Raw genomic sequence first — 22,531 nt, forward strand, 5'->3', positions numbered from 1 at the left:
AGGGACTAAGCTCTCTTTCTTACTTTTTCTAAGTTCAGTGATTTGACTAAGACCGAGAGGAAAGGAATGTTGCTTTGGAAGCAATGAGAAAGAGTGAAGACTTCAATCTTGTATGAGAAGCTTGGTGTGATCAACTTGAATTGATGGACATGGGCTTGGATCGGTTTTGATTAGCTTGGCACGTTGGTTCCTTTGGCTTTGTTTCTTTTATGCTTTGCTTGTTTATTGACCCACCAGCCTTGCTATATTATTTTCATACCAATTTGGGCTGCTCAACTAAGTTTTGGCCTGCAACATATAATAAATAATTAGTAACATATAATTATTAACACTCAACACTAATTATTTATTTTGCCCAAAAATAATGTTTGTCATCACTAATTAATTTAGTTAATTTCTCAACTCAACAATCTCCCCCTTGATGACAAACATGATTTAAGTAATAATCAAAAGGAAATGAATTTGATTAAGGTTTAGAAACTCCCTTTGATTTTCGTCATTTGCTTTTATATTGCTCCCCTTTTTCTTTTCAAGATTAGCTCCCCCTGGATTTATGCTTTCCTCTTTGTACCTATTTTACATTGTGCTTAAAGAGAACACAATAGAGAGATATATACATTTATCTTGTCTAAGGGATATCAACCAAACAACACCAGATAACCAGCCCAACAACAAGCTAATATCAGCAGCACAAAGATTCAACATGTGAAAGCAATTTTTAATGCAGCAAACAGACAAAAATTCCAAAAGAAATACTAGTAGCTGCAGCAATGCCAAAAAAAAATTCCTAGGACACATTTACCATCCTATTGCTATTACTCCCCCTTTTGTCATCAAGGGCGGACAATAAGCATGATCAACAAAAACAATGTCTTGAATCCTGCAGAAAAGAGTCAGTTCACAGTGCAAAGTGCGAACTAAACTACCAAAGGTACAACAGTATTTAGAGTTATTACAGTCATCCAAAATAAAATAGTTCAAAAGGAGCAAAAGAAAACAGAGTTCATGAGACAAAAAAGGAGATCAGTAGCAGCAGTTTTCATGAGACAAATCCTAGGCATCTGAACCATTCCCCTCCGAGTCAGCTTCATCTTCACCATCAGTGGCAGGATCTTCATCCTTTTGAAGGTTATCAATGAAAGTCATGAACACAGCCACTCTATCCCTTGATTTCTTTAGGAAATTCTCATGCTTGCTGGCCAGCTTCCTTTGTTCCTTGCTCATGGCAATCATATGATTGGATTGGGAGACAAACTCCTGAACAACATCTTTGACCACATTCAGCAGAGTCGACTTCTTCCCAGTAGATATGGATGTACCCTCAGTGGAAAGAGAGGAAGATTCCTCAGGAACAAAGTCATCATCTTCATCATCTAAGACCACCCGTTCAGATCGAGAAGGTCCTTTGGGCTATTTCACTGAACCACACCCTTTTAGGTATGAATGTCTATTTTGATATTCCTCATTGGTCAAGTCAACACCAAAATACTCAAATATGCAAGTTAGAAACATGCCATAAGGAAGTGCTTTGTCCTTTTCACTCCTAACAGAGTCAAACATGTATCTAACCATCAAGTATGCAAATGAAATTTCAGTTTTGGTGGGAAGAGCATATAAAACAAGAGTATCAGTGTAGGAAACTGATAAACCCATATTTTATGATATATTTTGTGCTTAGTTTGAGTGATTTATTCAATCCTTCACCCACTTATTCATATTAATTGCATGGTTTTACTTTTTCTTCCTTATTATATGATGTATGTGAAAAACATGTTTCCTATGCTTTAAAATTAATTATTTTAATTACCTTTATTTCCATTCGATACCGTGATTAGTGTGTTGAGTAGTTTCAGATCTTCTAAGGCAGAAATGACTTAAAGGATGGAAAGAAAACGTACAAAAATGGAAGGAAAGCATAAAACGGAGTTTTTGAAGAAACTGGCAGCCACGCGATCGCATGGACGACGCAGTCGCATGCCAAGCGCGAAGAAGCAGCGACGCGGTCGCATGACTGACGCGACCGCGCGCCTTAAGCAGAACACATATGACGCGGTCACATGACTGACGCGACCGCGTGACAAGGAAAACTCCGAATGACGCGACCGCATGACCCACGCGGACGTGTGACAGAGGCCACGCACAAGAAATTGCAGAAAACGCTCCCAGCGAATTCTGAAGCCCTTTTTGGCCCAAATCCAAGTCCAGAAGGCATAGACCAAAGGTTATGAAGTGGGGGAATACATCCATTCAGAGAGAGACGACTTTAGTTAGTTTTCATGATTTAGATTTAGTTTTGAGAGGGAGATTCTCTCCTCTCTCTTCTCTCTTAGGATTAGGATTTAGGATTTCTCTTAGTTTTAGGAGTGACTCTCGATCCCAGGTTCAATGTTCTTTTACTTTATATTTATCTCTTACTTTCAGATACTTTAATGCTTATATTAGTTATGTTGCCTATTTGGCTTATGCTACATTCATGTTACATATTACTCTTTTGAATTAATGTTATTTGAGGTATTTCAGTTTAATATTGCTTTCTCTTATTTACATTATTGTTATTCACATCTAAAGACATTTTTATTCCAGTAGATTTACTTTCCTCCCTTTTGGTCTTGGTTAAGAAATCAGTAATTCAGGAGTTATCAAACTCAAACATGAATGGTAATTGTTATCTTTGTTAATTGAATTGAACTTCAATAATCCCAATCTTTCCTTAGGAAATAAATAGGATTCGAAGATCAACCAATTAATCCCTTGACCTTCCTTTATCTTAGTAAAGGTTAACAAAGTGGAATTAAGATTCAATTCTCATCATCATTGATAAGGGTAACTAGGATAGGACCTCTAATTTCTCATACCTTACCAAAAGTATTTACAGTCATTTGTTTATTTTACTTGCCATTTAAATTACTTGTTCTTCATTTACTTTATTTGCTAATTAAACTATTCACTCCTCATTCTCAAAACCCCAATTTACAATCTCCATAACCAATAATAAGAACATACTTCCCTGCAGTTCCTTGAGAGACGACCCGAGGTTTGAATACTTCGGTTATCAATTTATTTAGGGGTTTGTTACTTGTGACAACCAAAACGTTTGTACGAAGGGATTTCTGTTGGTTTAGAGACTATATCTACAACGCGACTGTTTTTATAAAATTCTTTACCACCATAAAATCCTAACGTCAAAATGGCGCCGTTGCCGGGGAACTGCAAACGTGTGCCTTATTATTGGTTATTGTAAATATTTTTCTTTTACTTGTTTATTTGTCTTTATTTTTCCCCTCTTTATTTCTTTTTAGCTACTATGAATTCTCACCCCTTTCGCTTTGAGTTTGGTTCTAATGTTATTGAAAGGAATGAAAGTTATAACAGGAACATGCATCAAGGTTAGAGCAATCAAAGATGGATGGAGCCAAGAGGATCTGATCAACCCTTTAGGCAACAACACCCTCCAAGATATCATGGACAAAGACCATTCCACAATGCATACCAAGCAAATAGACATGGTGGACAACCTTGTAATTACCAACAAGCCCCACCATATGCTTATAAACTATCCTCTCAACATAACTTCGAACCACCACACTCTCAAGCTCCTTTTCACCATTCACCACCGTATGATCCTCATTTACCCCAGTTCCAATCCAATCACTCCCACACACCACCACTTCCCCCTGTGCTATATCCAAATCTATCACCCCGAGAATCAGAGGTTCGCCTCAAGGAAACAGTAAATCGACTTCAAACAACCCTTCATCAACTGGAGCAAGCAGTAAGTCAATTATCTTCTAGACATTCGAACATTCAAGGACATCCCACAGCCCCATGTGGACAATCTAATGAAGAGCATAGTATGAAGGAGATACTAGAAACTCCAGTAGACAAGACAGAGCATGGTTTCGTACTGGAACAAGTAGAAGAAGCTATCATTATTGAAGAAGAAGAGTTGGTTGAAGACTTAGGAGACGCTGAACCTTCATGGGAATCCAAAGTTGTGGAGCATTCTGTCAAGGATGTTACAATTGATGCTAAGGAGGATTGTGCGCAATCCCCAGAGCAAGTCTTTCATGAAGAACTAGACAGAATGACCCAAGAAGCAAATTTTCTTGATGATGATAGTCACAAGTCAAGTTCTCCCAGTAATGAACTTGCATCCGCAAGTGAATTCTCTGAGATCGAAGAATCTTCCCCAAGTGAATACGAAGATGATACGGAGGTAGATTTCTCTCACCCTCCAGTTTATGACTTAAGTGATGAGGAAGACATAGATGGCTTTGATCAGGACATGGATATGTTTGAAGAATCTTGCAAAGAAGTGGAGAATTTCACAGAAGAACACAAGGGAGTAGAACTCACAGAACCACTGGAACCACCTATCCTAAGGCCATTACCACCCAATACAAGTTTTAAGTGGGTACAATCCTTAACCTTTAGCTTTATTTTTCTACTTGAATATGGTTTGCTTGAAACAGATGGCCAGCTTAGAGCTCTCTGCGGCTTTAAGAGTAAGCGGGAAATGGCTCGTACTCAGAGCTGGTGCACAAGGTTCAATAAGGATCCACACTTCGACTCGAAGTGCACGGATTGGCACCATGATCAATCGGAAGGATCTCGGAAAACGTTTGGTTATCCTGGTGAGTTTAAAAGCAAAGTTTGGGATCCTGGAATCTATGCTGACAATCATCACCCCGGAAGCCTGACAATCTGTTTGAAGCTGCTCAGAAGCTTTACATGCCTAGTTTGGGATCCCGGAGGCTATTGGCATTCCAAGCATTGATGGAGATTTTTGGATGAATTTAAGCATAAGCCGCCATAACAGGAAGCTCATCCAATGTCCAACTTAAGGACTTTAACTAAAAGTGCTAGGTGGGAGATAACCCACCATGGTATGATCGTCCCTTTTTCAATTTTTATTTAGTTTTATTTGTTTTCAAGTTTTAATTTATTGAACCTGGAGTTTTGCATCTCATTCATATTAATCATTGCATTCTGCATACTGCATAAAAAAAAGGGGGTGTGCGACGCGATTGCATCCCTCATGCAATCGCGTCAAGTTGCGAAAAACACTCCCCACGCGACCGCGTCATTCACGCGGCCGCGTGACCTGGAGATCGGCGTAAAGATCCAACGTCTAGAAAGTTAGGCTGGAATCGTGCGGCCATTGTGCGTTTTGCACAAATGACCCACGCGATCACGTCCCTGATACGATCGCGTCACTTGCACAACACACATCCCACGCGACAGCGTGAGCGACGCGATCGCGTCGCATAGGATTACACAACACCCCAAAAGGAGACAGAGAGTTGCGCTGAAACGACGCTGGATTCGTGCGTTTAGCACAATTTCCAGCGACGCGATCGCATGCCCCAGGCGATCGCGTCATTCACTCTTTTCCCATTCCTTGCGATTGCGTGCCCCACGCGATCGCGTCAATCACCTTTTCGCCCCAACCACGCAACCGTGCGCCCCATGCGATCACGTGGATTCAAATTATAACTACCCCAGTCACGCGAACCCTATCAGCCGCGCCCCCCTCCCCAAACCCCTCTACTTCCTCTCTTCTTCTCCAACCCCAAACCACCACCCAGCCACCATCACCGCCACCACCAGACGCCGCCGCCGTCACCGCCCAGCACCACCCTTTTCTCCCTTCCTTCCCCTATTACCCCCTACCCCCATTCCACCCCCCTTTCCCTCCCTTCCTCCGAACAGCACCCACCGCCACCACGCCACCCTCTTCCGCCGCGCCGGTTGCCACCTCTGTCATCCCCAGCCACCTCTCTGCCCCACTCTCTCTCTTACGCCTACCAGGTTCCGACGAACGCCACCCTTCTATCCTTCGTAGTTAATTCATATTTTTTCTGTTTATTTTCGTCATTAGGCTAGTTAGATATGCATGTTGTAGTAGATTTTAGGTTGTTAGGTAGCCTAGGATGTGGTTAGTGGATTTAGGTCTGTTTAATTGCGCTGTTCGTGTTTCTTATTTTATTCTGCTGTTGCTGTGATGATTGTAATGTTCATATGCTATGCTTCCTTGTTTCCTGCTGCTCTGTACACTGAATTTTCATGTTTATATTCCTTATATGTAATTGCAGCTTTAATTTTGATTCCTATGAACTATTCTGTTGCTGTTTATTTTCCGGGACAATCCAATTTTAGCCGGAATGCTGCCCAAATTTCTGTAAAATGTTTCCATTCATGTCTTGATTTTGGCATTTTCAACTGTGCTTTCCTTAGATCTAACCAAAACATTTCATGAATGCCAGGGCAAGCTTTCTTATTCTCTTTGATTTCCTGGTTCATAATTTGCTTTTTTTGATGTTTGATTCCAATTTTTGCTATTTCTATATCTATTTGAATCATCATCAACCTGTTTTCCATGTTTGGTTATGAGTTACCTGTAGCCTTTAATTGTGAATGCTTGTTACTTAGAAACTTATCATTATGCCACTTACTTTAACCCACTTTTTACTAACTCACTAATGTTAACTTCCTAACTCTTTTTCAATTCTAACCAACCTAACCTTTCAAAACTTCTCTTCTGATTTTCTTTCACTTTCTTTTAACATTCTAACTATGGCAGGATGTTAATTTTTCTATTTAACATGAATTCAATTACATTTTGGATTGTGATTTCTTCTTTTCGAACTTTTAACTCCTATTCAATCCTTAATGCATATTTACTTAGCTCATATTCATTACTCTCCTGCTCCTTTGCCACTATGTGCTTCTTTTGTTAATTGCCTCCTTGTTTTCCTGTTTTTATTATATCCTTGAATTCTGTTTTTCAGGATGTCGGACTCCCACAGAAAAGGGAAAGAAAAGGCAACAACTGGCAAACGGAAAAGAGGAGAAGCCTCTATGTCTATCATAGATCTCATGCATGATGCCTCCTTGTGGGAGAAAAACTTTACCCCGCAGGAGAAGGCCAACCAGCTTATCCCTGCCACTGATCCAGTAAAGTTTGCAAACCGATACTGTGAACTGAGGTATCCGGTGTTTGCAGCCTCCAGGAACCTATACCTGGAGAGAACTTTAAAGATCTCTAAAGAACTCCAGCAATACACCTCTGAGCAAATCAAACAAAGAGGCTGGTTCTTCCTGGAAAGACCCCTGACTGAGGTCAATGCATCTTGGGTTAGGGAATTCTATTGCAATTACTTCAAAACCTCCCTAGATGCAGTGAACCTCAGAGGGAAGCAGATTCTGGTTACTGAAGAGGCAATTGAAGATGTTTTGAAGCTTCTGCCTAAAACTGATCAGCTGGATGGTTATCAGAAAGCTGAGGAAGATATGCACTTCATACGATTTGATTGGGATGCAGTCAAGGCCCGGATAGCCCTCGACCCGACCATTCCTTGGATTATGGGTCAGAACACCACCATGCCAAAGGAAATTAAGCGGATTTACATGAATGATGAGGCTCGGCTATGGCATCAGATACTTAGCAACTTCATTATGCCGAGTACTCACGAGACTGAGATACCAGCCGCTATGATCACCCTCTTTTGGTGTGTGATGGAGGGTAAGGACCTGTACCTGCCACGCTTTATCCGGTACTATATGGCCAGGGTCTATGTCTGAGGCACTCTTCCCTTTCCTTATCTGATTACGCAGCTAGGACGTCGAGCTGACGTGCCTTGGGAGGATGCTGATGAAAAGCCACCTGCTGCAGAATGCAAGAAGATTATCCCGCACAGCAGGAACTTTCTGGCTTTGGGTTACAGACCTCCATTCCTCACTGCTACTGCTAACACAGCCACACCATCTGCCGGCCCCTCTTCTTCCACAGCTATCCCTGCCACCACCCTTGCACCTCCACCTTCCCCAGAGCCCATCTATCATCTAGTGCACCGTCTGTTTCGACGGCTTGACCAGATGGAGCGTCGCAACAAGCGACGCTATGAGCACCTAAAGCTGATGATACGCTCTGGCGACATCCCCTCCGAGCCTGACACACCATCCGAGGCATCTGAGGAGGAGGCGGATGATCACGAGGCAGAGACCCATCCACAGAGCGAGGCAGAGCAGGCAGGCACCCAGCAGACAGCATCACATCAGGAGGCTCCGCCTCAGATTCAGGCTGTAGACCCCGAGATCCCTATCCAGTCAGCACCTCCTCTGCAGCAGCCAGATCCTCAGACCACCACCACAGAGACCCCAGCTACCCACCCTTCCAGTGATGACACCCCTTCACACCCTGCTTGAGTGAGCATCGGGGACGATGCTACATTTTAAGTGTGGGGAGGTCACCATCTCTGGCGTTCTTTTTTTTTTTGGTGAACCACTACATACTCTTTTTATTTATTTTGCTAATTTTCTGTATTTTTCTCTTTATTTTTATTTTTATTTTCTCAGTACTTATATATATTACTATTTTTATGTATTTATTCTATGTTGCACTTTAGTTCATATTTTAGCCATTTAGTTTAGTTGCAATTCTAACTTATTAGTTATAGAAATTGTGGATTAATTAGTATGGTTTACCCTTTTTAGCATAAGATAGCTTAGTTTGAATTGAAAAATATAAAAAGGAAGTAAACTAGGAACTTGAACACAATAGAAACAATCCACACACCTTGTATATATAGCATTACATGTTAGTTAGTTAACAACATTTCATCAAGGAGAAACACTAGAACTTTAAAGCCATTCAATATAAGTTTTACATTGAGAATAATGGGAATTTTTAACTAAACCTGCATGACATACATAACTGATAAATGATTTTTGAGCTAGAGAACACACAGCCTGTGAGTTTTGAGCTTAATTGTATGGTTACATTCAAACCATAATATTTTATTCATGTGTATTCCGCCCTTCTTTTTTATTCTAATGTTCTTTACCTTGTTTTAATCTATATGTCCAATTATAGAATAGAAATACATACCAAGAGAGTGATTGAGGCCATTATTTGATTTTAGCTCACTTATCCCAAAATAGCTTATCCTTTTACATCACCCTTGTTAGCCCCCTTGAGCCTTTAAATCCCTTTTTTTCTATAAACCACATTACTAGCCTTAAGCAGAAAAACAAAATAAAAATTCCAAGTTGAATCCTTGGTTACCTTAAGATAGGAAGTATATATGGTTTAAATGTGAAAAAAAAAAACTATTGGGAACATGGATGATAAAAACAAAAGGTAGAAAAAGTTGAAAAGAATAAAATAATTCAAATAAAAATTTTGGGAAGTATGCTCATGTAAAATCAAATTAATTGAATTACCATGTGCATTAAAAAAAATTTTTATTTATTCTTTAGTACTTAAATAAAGGGGACACAAAAGAATTCCCCAAGTGTGAAATAAAGCAATGCACATGGGATAAAAATAATAAACATTAAAACATGAGCATGTAACATCAAAAGTGGGAAAATATGGAAAATAGGTAAAGAAGCTTTGCCTTAGAAAGTATGTATGTTAGGTGAGATCTTAGACTAATTAAGGATTCACTTATTAGCTCACTTAGCCTTATACATATATCCTTACCTTTACCTTGGCCCCATTACAACCTTAACTAAAGACCTCATGATTTTTGGTATGTCTATATTCTATAATTGTTGATTGGTTAGATGAAGAACAAAGTTATAGAAAGTAAGGATAAAAAGAAGAATAGAGTGATTAACCCAATAAACACTGAGTGACTAGAGAGTAAACACAAAATCCAGTGAGGGTTCAATAGCTCATTAACATATGTCTCTGCTTAAATTATTAATTGTCTTGCAAGTTTATAAAATGTTTTTCTCTCCCATCTCAATTGTAAAGGCACTTTATCAATTATATAAGGTTTGACTATATATATATATATATGACTCCTTGAGAATGTGGATTAGTTCAACTACATGCAAGCTTTATATACATGTGAATAAAAAAATTAGAATTGCATGATGCATCTAGGTAGTTGCATTTAGATTAGATTGCATTGCATGGCATTCCACCACTTTAACCTAACATTACTCTTGGACTTAGCATGAGGACATGTTATTGTTTAAGTGTGGGGAGGTTGATAAACCCATATTTTATGATATATTTTGTGCTTAGTTTGAGTGATTTATTCAATCATTCACCCACTTATTCATATTAATTGCATGGTTTTACTTTTCTTTCCTTATTATATGATGTATGTGAAAAGCATGTTTCCTATGCTTTAAAATTAATTATTTTAATTACCTTTATTTCCATTCGATGTCGTGATTAGTGTGTTGAGTAGTTTCAGATCTTCTAAGGCAGGAATGACTTAAAGGATGGAAAGGAAACATACAAAAATGGAAGGAAAGCATAAAACGGAGTTTTTGAAGAAACGGGCAGCCACGCGATCGCATGGACAACGCGGTCGCATGCCAAACGCGAAGAAGCAGCGACACGATCGCATGACTGACACGACCACGCACCTTAAGCAGAACACATATGACACGGTCACATGACTGACGCGACCGCGTGACAAGGAAAACTCCGAATGACGCGACCGCATGACCCACGCGGACGTGTGACAGAGGCTACGCACCAGAAATTGCAGAAAATGCTCCCAGCGAATTCTGAAGCCCTTTTTGGCCCAAATCTAAGTCTAGAAGGCATAGACCAGAGGTTATGAAGTGGGGGAATACATCCATTCAGAGAGAGACGACTTTAGTTAGTTTTAATGATTTAGATTTAGTTTTGAGAGGGAGATTCTCTCCTCTCTTTTCTCTCTTAGGATTAGGATTTAGGATTTCTCTTAGTTTTAGGAGTGACTCTCGATCCCAGGTTCAATGTTCTTTTACTTTATATTTATCTCTTACTTTCAGATACTTTAATGCTTATATTAGTTATGTTGCCTATTTGGCTTATGCTACATTCATGTTACAGATTACTCTTTTGAATTAATGTTATTTGAGGTATTTCAGTTTAATATTGCTTTCTCTTATTTACATTATTGTTATTCACATCTAAAGACATTTTTATTCCAGTAGATTTACTTTCCTCCCTTTTGGTCTTGGTTAAGAAATCAGTAATTCAGGAGTTATCAAACTCAAACATGAATGGTAATTGTTATCTTTGTTAATTGAATTGAACTTCAATAATCCCAATCTTTCCTTAGTAAATAAATAGGATTCGAAGATCAACCAATTAATCCCTTGACCTTCCTTTATCTTAGTAAAGGTTAACAAAGTGGAATTAAGATTCAATTCTCATCATCATTGATAAGGGTAACTAGGATAGGACCTCTAATTTCTCATACCTTGCCAAAAGTATTTACAGTCATTTGTTTATTTTACTTGCCATTTAAATTGCTTGTTCTTCATTTACTTTATTTGCTAATTAAATTATTCACTCCTCATTCTCAAAACCCCAATTTACAATCTCCATAACCAATAATAAGAACATACTTCCCTGCAGTTCCTTGAGAAGACGACCCGAGGTTTGAATACTTCGGTTATCAATTTATTTAGGGGTTTGTTACTTGTGACAACCAAAACATTTGTACGAAGGGATTTCTGTTGGTTTAGAGACTATATCTACAACGCGACTGTTTTTATAAAATTCTTTACGACCATAAAATCCTAACGTCAGAAACCCTTTGATATGAGCCACTTTGAGGAAGTATAATGTGGTTAATCATTCGGTGCAACTGAGCACGCTCATGTCCTAGGGCTTTGTGAGTGGGTGTAATGCCATCAATTAAGGAAACATATTCACAAATGTGAGCCAATGTATCATTATAAGAAATTCCAACACCTTCATCCCACTTAACTGAAGTGTAAGCACAAGGCCCAACATCAGTATACTTCAAAGCATCACTGATAGTTTCATTTTTTAAAACTATATCTCGGCCCTTTACATATGAGTGAGCAGTGTCTTCATGATAAGTCATGTTGGCATAAAATTTTTTGACCAATAAGGGATAAACAGGCTTTTTGATGTCAAAAAGATGATTCTAGTCCAGAAAAATCAAGTTATTAACAAATGGAAAACCTTTTCTTTTCAAAGATGGCAAATTAGCGAGAAAAGATGGACACATGATACGATACTGGATAACCCCCTCATAAAAGTCATTATTAATGGTAGATTTGAATCTATAGGGGTTATAGTTCGAATGAGAGGTCAAAAAATGAGCTTTGTGATCAAAAGGTCCAATGTCTGGTTCTTTAACATTTTTGAGAGGGACTCGAGTTTTACCTCATTGAGAGCGCACAGGAACCGACCTGGATTTTGGTTGTGTTGGTTCGAAAACAGGTTCCTCAACCGCCGGACGTTTGCCTTTGGAGGAGTTAGGCTTTGAAGAACCAGGTTTTGAGGAGCCTGGCTTGGAAGGAGTCACCTTCGGTGGTGGCGTCGGCTTGGCAGAGGCAGGGAATCTAGGAGTGTTTTTGGTACGAGCCATGGGGTCACACCGAGGAGGAGAGGTAGGAGGAGAAGGAGAGGGTGTGAAGGTTTGGTCTTGGGAGCGAGTTGATGGCTTGGAGGAACGCTTGAGGATTTTCTCACGAGGAGGCCTTTTAGCAATGGTTTTCTTCCTCATTTGGTAATATTTAGGCTTTTGAGGGAAGGGAAGCAGTAAAGAGAGTGGGAAGAAACTGAAGAGTTTGAGGAGAAGTTATAGAGGGAAGAGAGGGAGTGTTGGTAACCATACCCAAAAGAAAGTTTCTCAAACCATACAACTGCATCACCACTGATTTGACTTGAAAAGACATGACCTCATGAAAGAAAGATTTTATTTGATTTTTAAAATAAAATGGGAAATTAATTTTAAATTTTGAGAAAAAATCAAATTGAAAATCTCTTTGGATCAAAAACATTAAATGAAAATCCTTTCAAAAAATTTTAAACACACAGCCCATCAAAAAATAACAACCAAACAAATATTGTAACATTCATATATGGGCCCAGAGATGGTTGGATTTAAGAAAACACATAGGACCACTCTGAATCTGATTTATGAGGTTGGCCCAAATCATTTCTCACTTGCAACAAGCCCAAAACACGCTGATTAAGGGGAACGTTCTTCTTCTGCCCAGAATTGTCTCATACCTGTTTATGAGACAAAAAGCTCCAGTGAATACATCAGCAATTATCAAACAAAGAATAATAACTCAAAATTCCTAGACTGGTCCTAAGCATGCAGAATCTGTCCTCAGCTAATGGTTTTGTAAAAATATCTACTAATTGCTCCTCTGATTTAACAAATTGAATGCTAATATCCCCCTTTTGGACATGTTCTCTTATTGAGTGAAATTTCACTTCAATATGCTTAGTCCTAGAGTGCAAAACTGGATTTTTAGAAATATTAATGGCACTCATATTATCACACATCAAGGGAATATTTTCAGCATTTAATTTGTAATCGGCAAGCTGTGTTTTTAACCATAAAAGCTGAGAACAACAAGAAGAAGCAGCAATATACTCAGCCTCTGCAGTGGATAAGGCCACTGTTTTGCTTTTTTACTTGACCAAACATTCAATGACTTTCCAAGGAAGCAACATAGGCCTGAAGTACTCCTTCTATCAACTCTATCACCAGCAAGATCTGCATCACAATAACCGACTGCAGAAAAATCATCAATCTTAAGATACCAAAGACCAAAATTGGATGTGCCATGAACATATCTAATGATTCTCTTAACTGCAGAAAGATGTGACTCTTTTGGTTTGGATTGGAACCTAGAACACAATCCAACACTTTGCACAATATCGGGTCTAGAGGAAGTTAAGTACATAAGAGAACCAATCATTCCTCTATACCTAGTCTCATCAACATCTTTCTCAGTTTCTCCCTTATCTAATTTTGAACTAGGATGCATGGGAGTTCCCATAGGTTTGGCATTTTCCATACCAAATTTCTTAACTAATTCCTTGGCATACTTCTCTTGATGAATGAAAATACCTTTTTTAGTTTGTTTAATTTGCATCCCAAGGAAAAAATTAAGTTCACCCATCATACTCATGTCAAATTCACTTGTCATGAGTTTTCCAAAATCAGAACAGAGGGATTTATTGGCTGATCCAAAAATAATGTCATCAACAAATATTTGGACTAGAATAAAAGAATCATTAGAGTTCTTGATAAATAGAGTTGTGTCAGTGGTGCCTCTTTGAAAATCATTTTTCAAAAGAAAAGAGCTAAGTCTCTCATACCAAGCTTTAGGAGCTTGTCTTAAACCATAGAGAGCTTTAGATAATTTGAAAACATGATTAGAATGCTCTTTATTTTCAAAACCAGGAGGCTGCTCCACATACACTTCTCTATCTATCACACTATTCAAAAATGCACATTTCACATCCATTTGATATAATTTAAAACCACAAAATGCAGCATAGGCTAAGAGAAGTCTTATGGCTTCCATTTGGGCAACAAGGGCAAAGGATTCATCAAAGTCTATTCCTTCTTCTTGGTCATATCCTTGTGCCACTAGCCTTGCCTTGTTTCTTGCAATGCTACCATCTTCTCCCAACTTGTTCCAGAATATCCACTTGGTGCCGGTCACTTTCTTTCCACTTGGCCTTGGAACCAAAGTCCACACTTGATTCTTTTCAAACTCAAGAAGCTCATCCTCCATAGCTTTAACCCAAGAGGGGTCACTAAGGGCTTCCTTGACATTTTGAGGCTCTATTTGTGAAAGAAGGGCAATGTTTGATCCTTCATTTGCCTTTCTAGTGGAAGACCGTGTTTGCACTCTATGAGAGATGTCCTCAATGACAAATTCCTCAGGATAATTCTTTAAGAATCTCCATTCACAAGGTCTGGTAGATTTGGAGGCAGATTCAGATACCAAGGGATTCTGGGTGCTGCTGGCTTCAGGATTTCCTTCAGATTTATGAGGCAAAATGGAATTGTCTCTTGAATTTTCAGCAGTTGTAGTTTCTGGTTCAGTTTGACCAGACTTTTCCTTTTCATTATTTTGAGTGGTTTCATTTTCCTTTTGAGCTTGATTTCCTGCATCACAATCTTCCAAAATGCTTTGCACTAAGTTAGTATCACAAAATGTAACATGTATGGACTCCTCAATAATCCTAGCATCTTGATGATAAACCCTATATGCTTTACTAGTTGTGGAATACCCTACAAACAAACACTCATATGCCTTTGGATCAAAATTTCCCAAATTATCCTTGTTATTTAAAACAAAACATTTGCATCCAAATATGTGCAAGTAGTCTAAGTTTGGTGGGTAGCCTTTCCAAAGTTCATAAGGGGTTTTCTTCAAAAATTTCCTTATGATTGTTCTATTCAAAATGTGGCAAGCCATGTTAACCGCTTCAGCCCAAAGAAATTTTGGAACATTACTCTCACAAAGCATAGCTCTTATCATCTCTTGTATGCTTCTATTTCTTCTTTCCACAACACAATTTTGTTGTGGTGTTCTTGGACAAGAGAAGTTGTGAGATATTCTAAATTCCTCACAAAAGGATTCAAATAAATTATTTTCAAATTCAGTTCCATGATCACTTCTTATAGAAGATATTTTTAAATCCTTTTCATTTTGAATTTTCTTGCAAAAAGGTTCAAAGGCCGAAAAGGCTTCATTTTTGTGTGCAAGAAATAAAACCCAACCAAACCTAGTATAGTCATCCACAATTACTAAACCATAATGTTTACCACCTAGGCTTTGAGTTCTTGTTGGACCAAATAAATCAATGTGTAGCAATTCAAGTGGTATTTTAGTAGAGATGTCTTCCTTTGGTTTAAAAGAATTTTTTGTTTGTTTTCCCATTTGGCAAGCATCACAAGTGATGTCTTTGTCAAACTTTATCAAAGGAAGGCCTCTTACTAATTCTTTCTTTACAAGTTTGTTTATTTGAAACATACTTGCATGGCCCAATCTTTTGTGCCATAACCACTTTTCAGATTCTTTAGAGTGAAGACAAGCTACATTTTGATCCTTTAGTTCATCAAGAGTAAGTCCATATATATTATTAAAACGCTTAGCAACAAACATCACTTCATTTGTCTTTTCATTAACAACACAGCATTCAAGTCTTTTGAAAGTCACTAAATATCCTAAATCACACAGCTGACTTATGCTCAAAAGATTGTGCTTCAAGCCACATACCAAAAGTACATCATCAATGAAAGTAGATTGCTCATTACCTACTTTTCCAACAGCAATGATTTTACCTTTACCATCATCTCCAAAGGTCACAAAACCTCCATCATACTTATTTAGTTTGATGAAGTAGGTTGACCTTCCAGTCATGTGCCTTGAACATCCACTATCCATGTATCACATGTCCTTTTTGTTCTTGGATGCTAGGCAAATCTGCATGAAGAGTTTCAAGTAGCCTTAGGTATCCAAATTAATTTGGATCCTTTGAAGTTAATCCATCTTGGTTGCCCAAGTGCATTGAAATCACAAACAACATTGTAAACTTTGTTTCCTACAACTCTCTTTTCAATGAAACATTGTGCATATGAGTGACCAAATTTCTTGCAATTAACATAATGATTTTCTGATGTGTGTCGCTGAAATTGAGGTGAGTTATATTGGTTGAAGTGATTAAAGGGTTAAAATTTTCTAGTTTTTGGAGGAGATGCATTTCTTTTGACAAACTGATTTTTGTTATAATTATTTCTCTTTGCAAAAATATTTTCACCAGAATTTTTGAAAACCTTTGGATTTTTCGAAAATGAGATTTTGTTGTAAAAAAGTGGTTTCTTGAAAGCTCCCTCATTTTTTGAAATGTATCCCAAGCCTAGTCTGTTTGAACTCGGTTCGGTACTTGGTGAAGTCTCATTTTCACTTGTGTCTACTTCATCAAATTTTTCTTCAAATGTTAGAGCATATCCAATATCAGATTTGTTTGGTATGGTTTTGGTATTTGATGAAGAAGCCACAAACTTTATAGAGAAGACATTTGAAACTGCATCTTCCTTTGCTATATAACCTAAACCATATTTTTCAAACAATGGTCTTTGACTTGCAAGTCATTTGTCCAAGTTACTAGAACCTTGAGCAAATTTTGCTAAGTCACCATTCAGCCTTTTAATCATATCATTTAATCTTTCATTTTCAGCAATTAACTCATGAGAAGGATCCACAATGTGCTTTCCTTTTAATTTTTTAAGTTCAGATTTTAGAAATCTGTTTTCTTCAATAATGTCCAAAGCACATTCAGTTTTCTTCACTTTTTCTTTTAAAAAATTATTTTCAGCTCTTAACACATTTCTTTCAGATCTGCATTCATTATACTTATCAAGCAGTTTTGATGTGTTTAAAGTGAGATCATCAATAATAGCATGTAAGTCCTCAATGGTCAAATCATAGTAATTTACCTCATCAAGATTGTTGTTTCCAGCCATAAAGCAGTCTTTATCATCTCCTTCAGATTCTTCTTCTTCATTTGAGTCGTTCTCAAGATCCTCCCAAGCTGTCATGAGCACTCTCTTCCTTTCCTTCTTACCTTTGTCCTCCTTTTTGAGCTTTAGACAGTTTAGCTTGAAATGTCCAGCCTCCTTACAGTGATGGCACGTCACCTTGCTCAAGTCGATCTTGTGCTCCTTTGAACTTGAACCCTTGTATTTGCCCTTGTTCTTCATCATCCTTCTAAATCTCCTAGCAAAAAACAAAAGCTCATCATCTGAAATATCATCACTAGACTCACTCTCTTTTGGTTCTATTTGTGACTTGAGGGATATTTCCTTTTTTTTGAGTCTGTGTTTGTGTGTATGGTTTCATAGGCAAGGAGGTTTTCTCTTAGCTCATCATAGGTTATGGGACTTAGGTTATTGCTCTCGATTAGGACAGTGGCAGTGATTTTCCATTCTTTTGTGGGGCTTCTAAGGAGTTTTTTCACTAAGGTTTGTTCTGCATAGTTTGTACCCATAGCATCAAGGTTGTTGATTACGATTGAGAATCTCTCAAACGCTTCATCAATGCTTTCTCCATCCTTCATGCTAAACATCTCGTACTCTTTTCGCAGCATATCAATCCTCGTTTCTTTGACTTGTTTAGTGCCTTCGTGTGTAACCTGGAGTTTTTCCCAGATTTCTTTGTCTGTCTTGCATCTAGACACCTTCCGGTACTCTTCAAAGCTGATAACACAGTGAAGAAGGTTGATTGCTTTAGCATTCAGCTCCATCTTCTTCTTATCATCTTTATTCCATTCAGCTTCTTCTTTTGGAGTCACTACTCCATCAGCACTTGTTTTTGTTAGGATCTTGGGACCGCTCACAACAATCTTCCATATGTTGTAGTCAATGGATTGGATGAATATCCTTATCCTTTTTTTCCAGTAGGCATAGTTCTTCCCGTTGAAGAAAGGTGGCCGGTTGTTTGACTGGCCTTCAGTGAGGGTGTAGGCAACTGTGGTTGTGCCCAAGTTGTTTGCCATTGGATCTTTGCTCCAAGCGGTTAAGCTTGATTCTTGAGACCTTAGCTCCTGAAACCAATTGAAGGTTGTGGTAGGCTTAGAGAAGGGGGGTTGAATCTATGCCTTTCTTTTTAAGTTGCTGTTATGATCCTTTAAAACAAACTTTGAATTCTGATTCTATTTGAACTCAACAGCAGAAATTTATGAGACAATTTGTTATTGTCTCATGAATATCAGAAAACAGAACAGTACAGAGAAGAGAAAAGCTAACACCAGCATATATCCTGGTTCGGTTGCATTGTGCTATGCAACCTACATCCAGTCTCCTCTACAACAATGAAGGAATTTCCACTATAGTTAACAGTATTACATATACCAATTCCACAGGATTGACACAATCCTTTCACACTCAAGTTCTAACCTAACTTGACATTGGCTATGCTAATACCTAACTATTCACTCTTAGTGCTGACTCAACTAAGAAAGGGATACCTCACGGGTACAAGATACAAGACACAGACATTCCTAAAGAAATCTGAAAATAACTCTAGGCTTTTCTCTCAAGTGTATCTCTCAGCATTTTTCCACTCATGGCTTTTACTTGAGCTTTCTCACAATGTCTTTTCTCACAAGAAATTACAGAAAGATAAACATAGAAAAGTACATTACAATCTGTAAAACATGAAGGAGATTGACTTCATCAGCAGCCTCTTTGCTATATGCAAAACCAGATTCGCAAACCTCAGATACAGTTCTTTAGTATTGGCCGAATGCTTCTTTGAAAGAAAGCATTATCCAAGTAGAGGAACTTCTTTGCAGAACACTATTCTCAAATTCTGGTTTTCTCTCCTTGGCTTCTGAATGAACAGCAAGACTTCTTTTATCTCCTTGCATGTTGTTGGGTTCTTCTTCCAAGGTCAACACCTTGAGCTTTGAGTTTTACCAACCCACAGATTCACTTTTTCTCATTAAACTTCAGAGTAGAAACTTTGCTTCTGACTTCTTCATCTTGACCGAAAGCCATAAAGCAGCAACTACAAGAGTCTTTCAATGGTCAACTTGATCTGAGCCCTTGAAAACCAACTTGGTCCCCAATACATGTTTGAGACCGTGGATTTACAGCAGAAAAGAACAGAAATTCTCTTTTTCATATAGCTCAAAATGGAGATACAGGGAGTTGAAGATGAAGAAAACAAAGTGTGTTTCATGCAAGAGGAAATGGATTACCTTGAGCTTTCTGATCTTTTCTTGATATGGATGATTAGACCTTACCCTTCTTTGCTTAACCTTCTCTTTCCTTCTTTTTTCATGACTAGCTTAGGGACTAAGCTCTCTTTCTTACTTTTTCTAAACTCAGTGATTTGACTAAGGCAGAGAGGAAATGAATGTTGCTTTGGAAGCAATGAGAAAGAGTGAAGACTTCAATCTTGTATGAGAAGTTTGGTGTGATCAACTTGAATTGATGGAGATGGGCTTGGATCGATTTTGATTAGCTTAGCCCGTTGGTTCCTTTGGCTTTGTTTCTTTTGGGCTTTGCTTGTTTATTGACCCACCAGCCTTGCTATATTATTTTTATACCAATTTGGGCTGCAACATATAATAAATAATTAGTAACATATAATTATTAACACTCAACACTAATTATTTATTTTGCCCAAAAATAATGTTTGTCATCACTAATTAATTTAGTTAATTTGTTAACTCAACAATCTCTTATACGAGCCGTGTGACAACCCTTAGATCTATCACACGAGCTGTGTGACAATCATCTGATCTCTCACACGAGCCGTGTCAAAGCGAGTCGCTTTCTAACACGAGCCGTGTGACATCCCATGGAACCCCCCGGTGTCCCATCGAATGAAACTCACATCAAACACGAATTAAATTGATGCAATCCTAAATTAAACACAAATTAAATTGATGCAAGCAAAAAATTAGCTGTGTAAAACTATCCCGTATTTTTTCCCACCAAATGCTATTAACAATCGAACTGAAACTCCAAAATCGTCAAAATCACAGGTATTTATATAATCATCGAATCAAAACTCGAATCTCAAAATTGATTTCAGCCAGGTAAAATAAACAATATCCGAACAAACCATCCTTACCAGCATAACATAGCAGAAGGTCGAAAACTATCACATCGCGATTTCATTGTGGCGTTGAGGAGGATAAATAGTACACGAAGCTTTATATTTCGTAAAAAAAAGAGGATATATTTTTTGGAAACAAATCAAACAGATATAATTTAAATTTTGGAGAGAAATAATTTAAGACGAAAGGTAAGTATATTTTCAGCGAAAACAAGTTGCGAGAGACACGTATGAGCCTGTCAAACCCATCAAAAATAATTCTATAAAACTACAATTAGTATACATTACATATTCGTAATTGGAAACTGCCAACTACATATTCCATTGGTAAAATAGCACATCTCTTAAATATTCTAACTAAAATTACTTTACTTTATAATAAAAAATTACGCAAAAATGATTTTACAAGAAAATTGTCAAAAACTATTGACTACAGAAAATGGATAGACAAGATTATTCTATGTAAAATTTGTTAAAACTTACAAGACTTGCTTTGGAACTTTTAATATATAAATAAAAAAATTTATCTTGATAATTAATTTTTTATGATTATATTAAAATTTTGAAGTCATAAAAATATTAAAACTATTAATTTTTAAATTTAATATTTTAAAAACCATCTAATTATATGAATCTAATTATATATTAAAATTAAATTTTATATAAAATTTAATTAATTTAATTTGATCTAATAATTAATTTATTAGTCTACTTAAACAAATGTTAAAAATTCTAATCTTAAAATGGATAGGGCCAGGACGACGACGACGACGACAACAATAACAACAACTACTACTACTGCTACTACTACTACTTTGGGTCGAGTGGTCAGCTCACTCGTCTGCTTAAACAAGTGTCGGGGGTTCGAATTCCGCCTTATGCATGTAGCAACTCATTGGCAGACCCTTAAATGGAGTTCAGATCTGCGATGAATTAGTCTTTGACCTATCGGGTTGAGAGATACCATAGGCAACTAATAATAATAATAATAATAATAATATGATCAATAAATATTAGGGTTTTTATTTTTCAAATTAATTCAAAAAATATTTATAATGCTAAATTTTAATATGATCGAAAAGATTGTTGCATCTTATTTGTTATTAAAACAAAAGTTATAATTTTATATATCAAGATAATATTAAATTTACTGTTAACATGAAAAAAATAATATGATACATGAAAATCATCGTACATTGTTTTATTATTAGCTACACCCAAAACCATAATATTAAATGTGAAAAAACTAATAATATTTAATCTATTTTTAACATAAAAAAATTATTATACAAATAAAAATTATAAAATACTTTAAAATGGTATTTTTTAAATTTTGAATAATTTAAAATTTTAATAATTAAATTAAAACTAAACATTGTAGCAATTTCTTTTTTAATGTGATAGACAATCGTCTTTCATCTTATTTTTTAACCTTGTGTTAATTGATTAAGGAACCAATAAAATATAAAATAATCCTAAATTAAATAGATAAAAAATTAACCGATTTCTTAAAGATGATAAAGAAAAAATATAATTACTTGAAAATTAGTTTGAAATAGTAAAATTTCAAAAAATTACAACTTATAATTTTTTTTATCAATCTACAAGAATACAATTACTCTAATCTTTGTTTAATATTTTTTCTAATATAAAAATATTAAATTAGAAACTAATAAAACATAAAATAATAACAAATTACATAGATTTAAGAAATACCTAATTTCCATGAGTCCAATATGTTTACTTTGAAATAGAAAAATAATGTTTTGAATGCATGGTGAAAATTGGAATAACATATGGTATTGTACCTAGTAGTGAGGGACTTAAACCGGTGGATTTATTTTAAGATTTAACCATGATCAACTTCCAAACTTCATACACTGATTACAACCTTAATCATTACCAGCTTTTGTTAACACCTAAACCCTCAGAACTTTAAATACCCAGCAACTACTAATCACATGCACTTCCACTCAATCAACTCCTATTTAACACATTTCCGTATAAATTAGACTAAACATGCATGTGTACCTAATGTTCATGTTCTCCATACATTATCGATTTATCAATTGTCCTACCTGAAATTCTAAAATGATCTTACATTGCAACAATAATGTTCGACCTCATCTATGACCACAACTTGTCATTTGCAATG

The sequence above is a fragment of the Arachis ipaensis genome, chromosome B9 (assembly GCF_059453495.1).
Source record: "Arachis ipaensis isolate K30076 ecotype BB chromosome B9, ASM5945349v1, whole genome shotgun sequence".
NCBI classification, from domain to species: domain Eukaryota; kingdom Viridiplantae; phylum Streptophyta; class Magnoliopsida; order Fabales; family Fabaceae; genus Arachis; species Arachis ipaensis.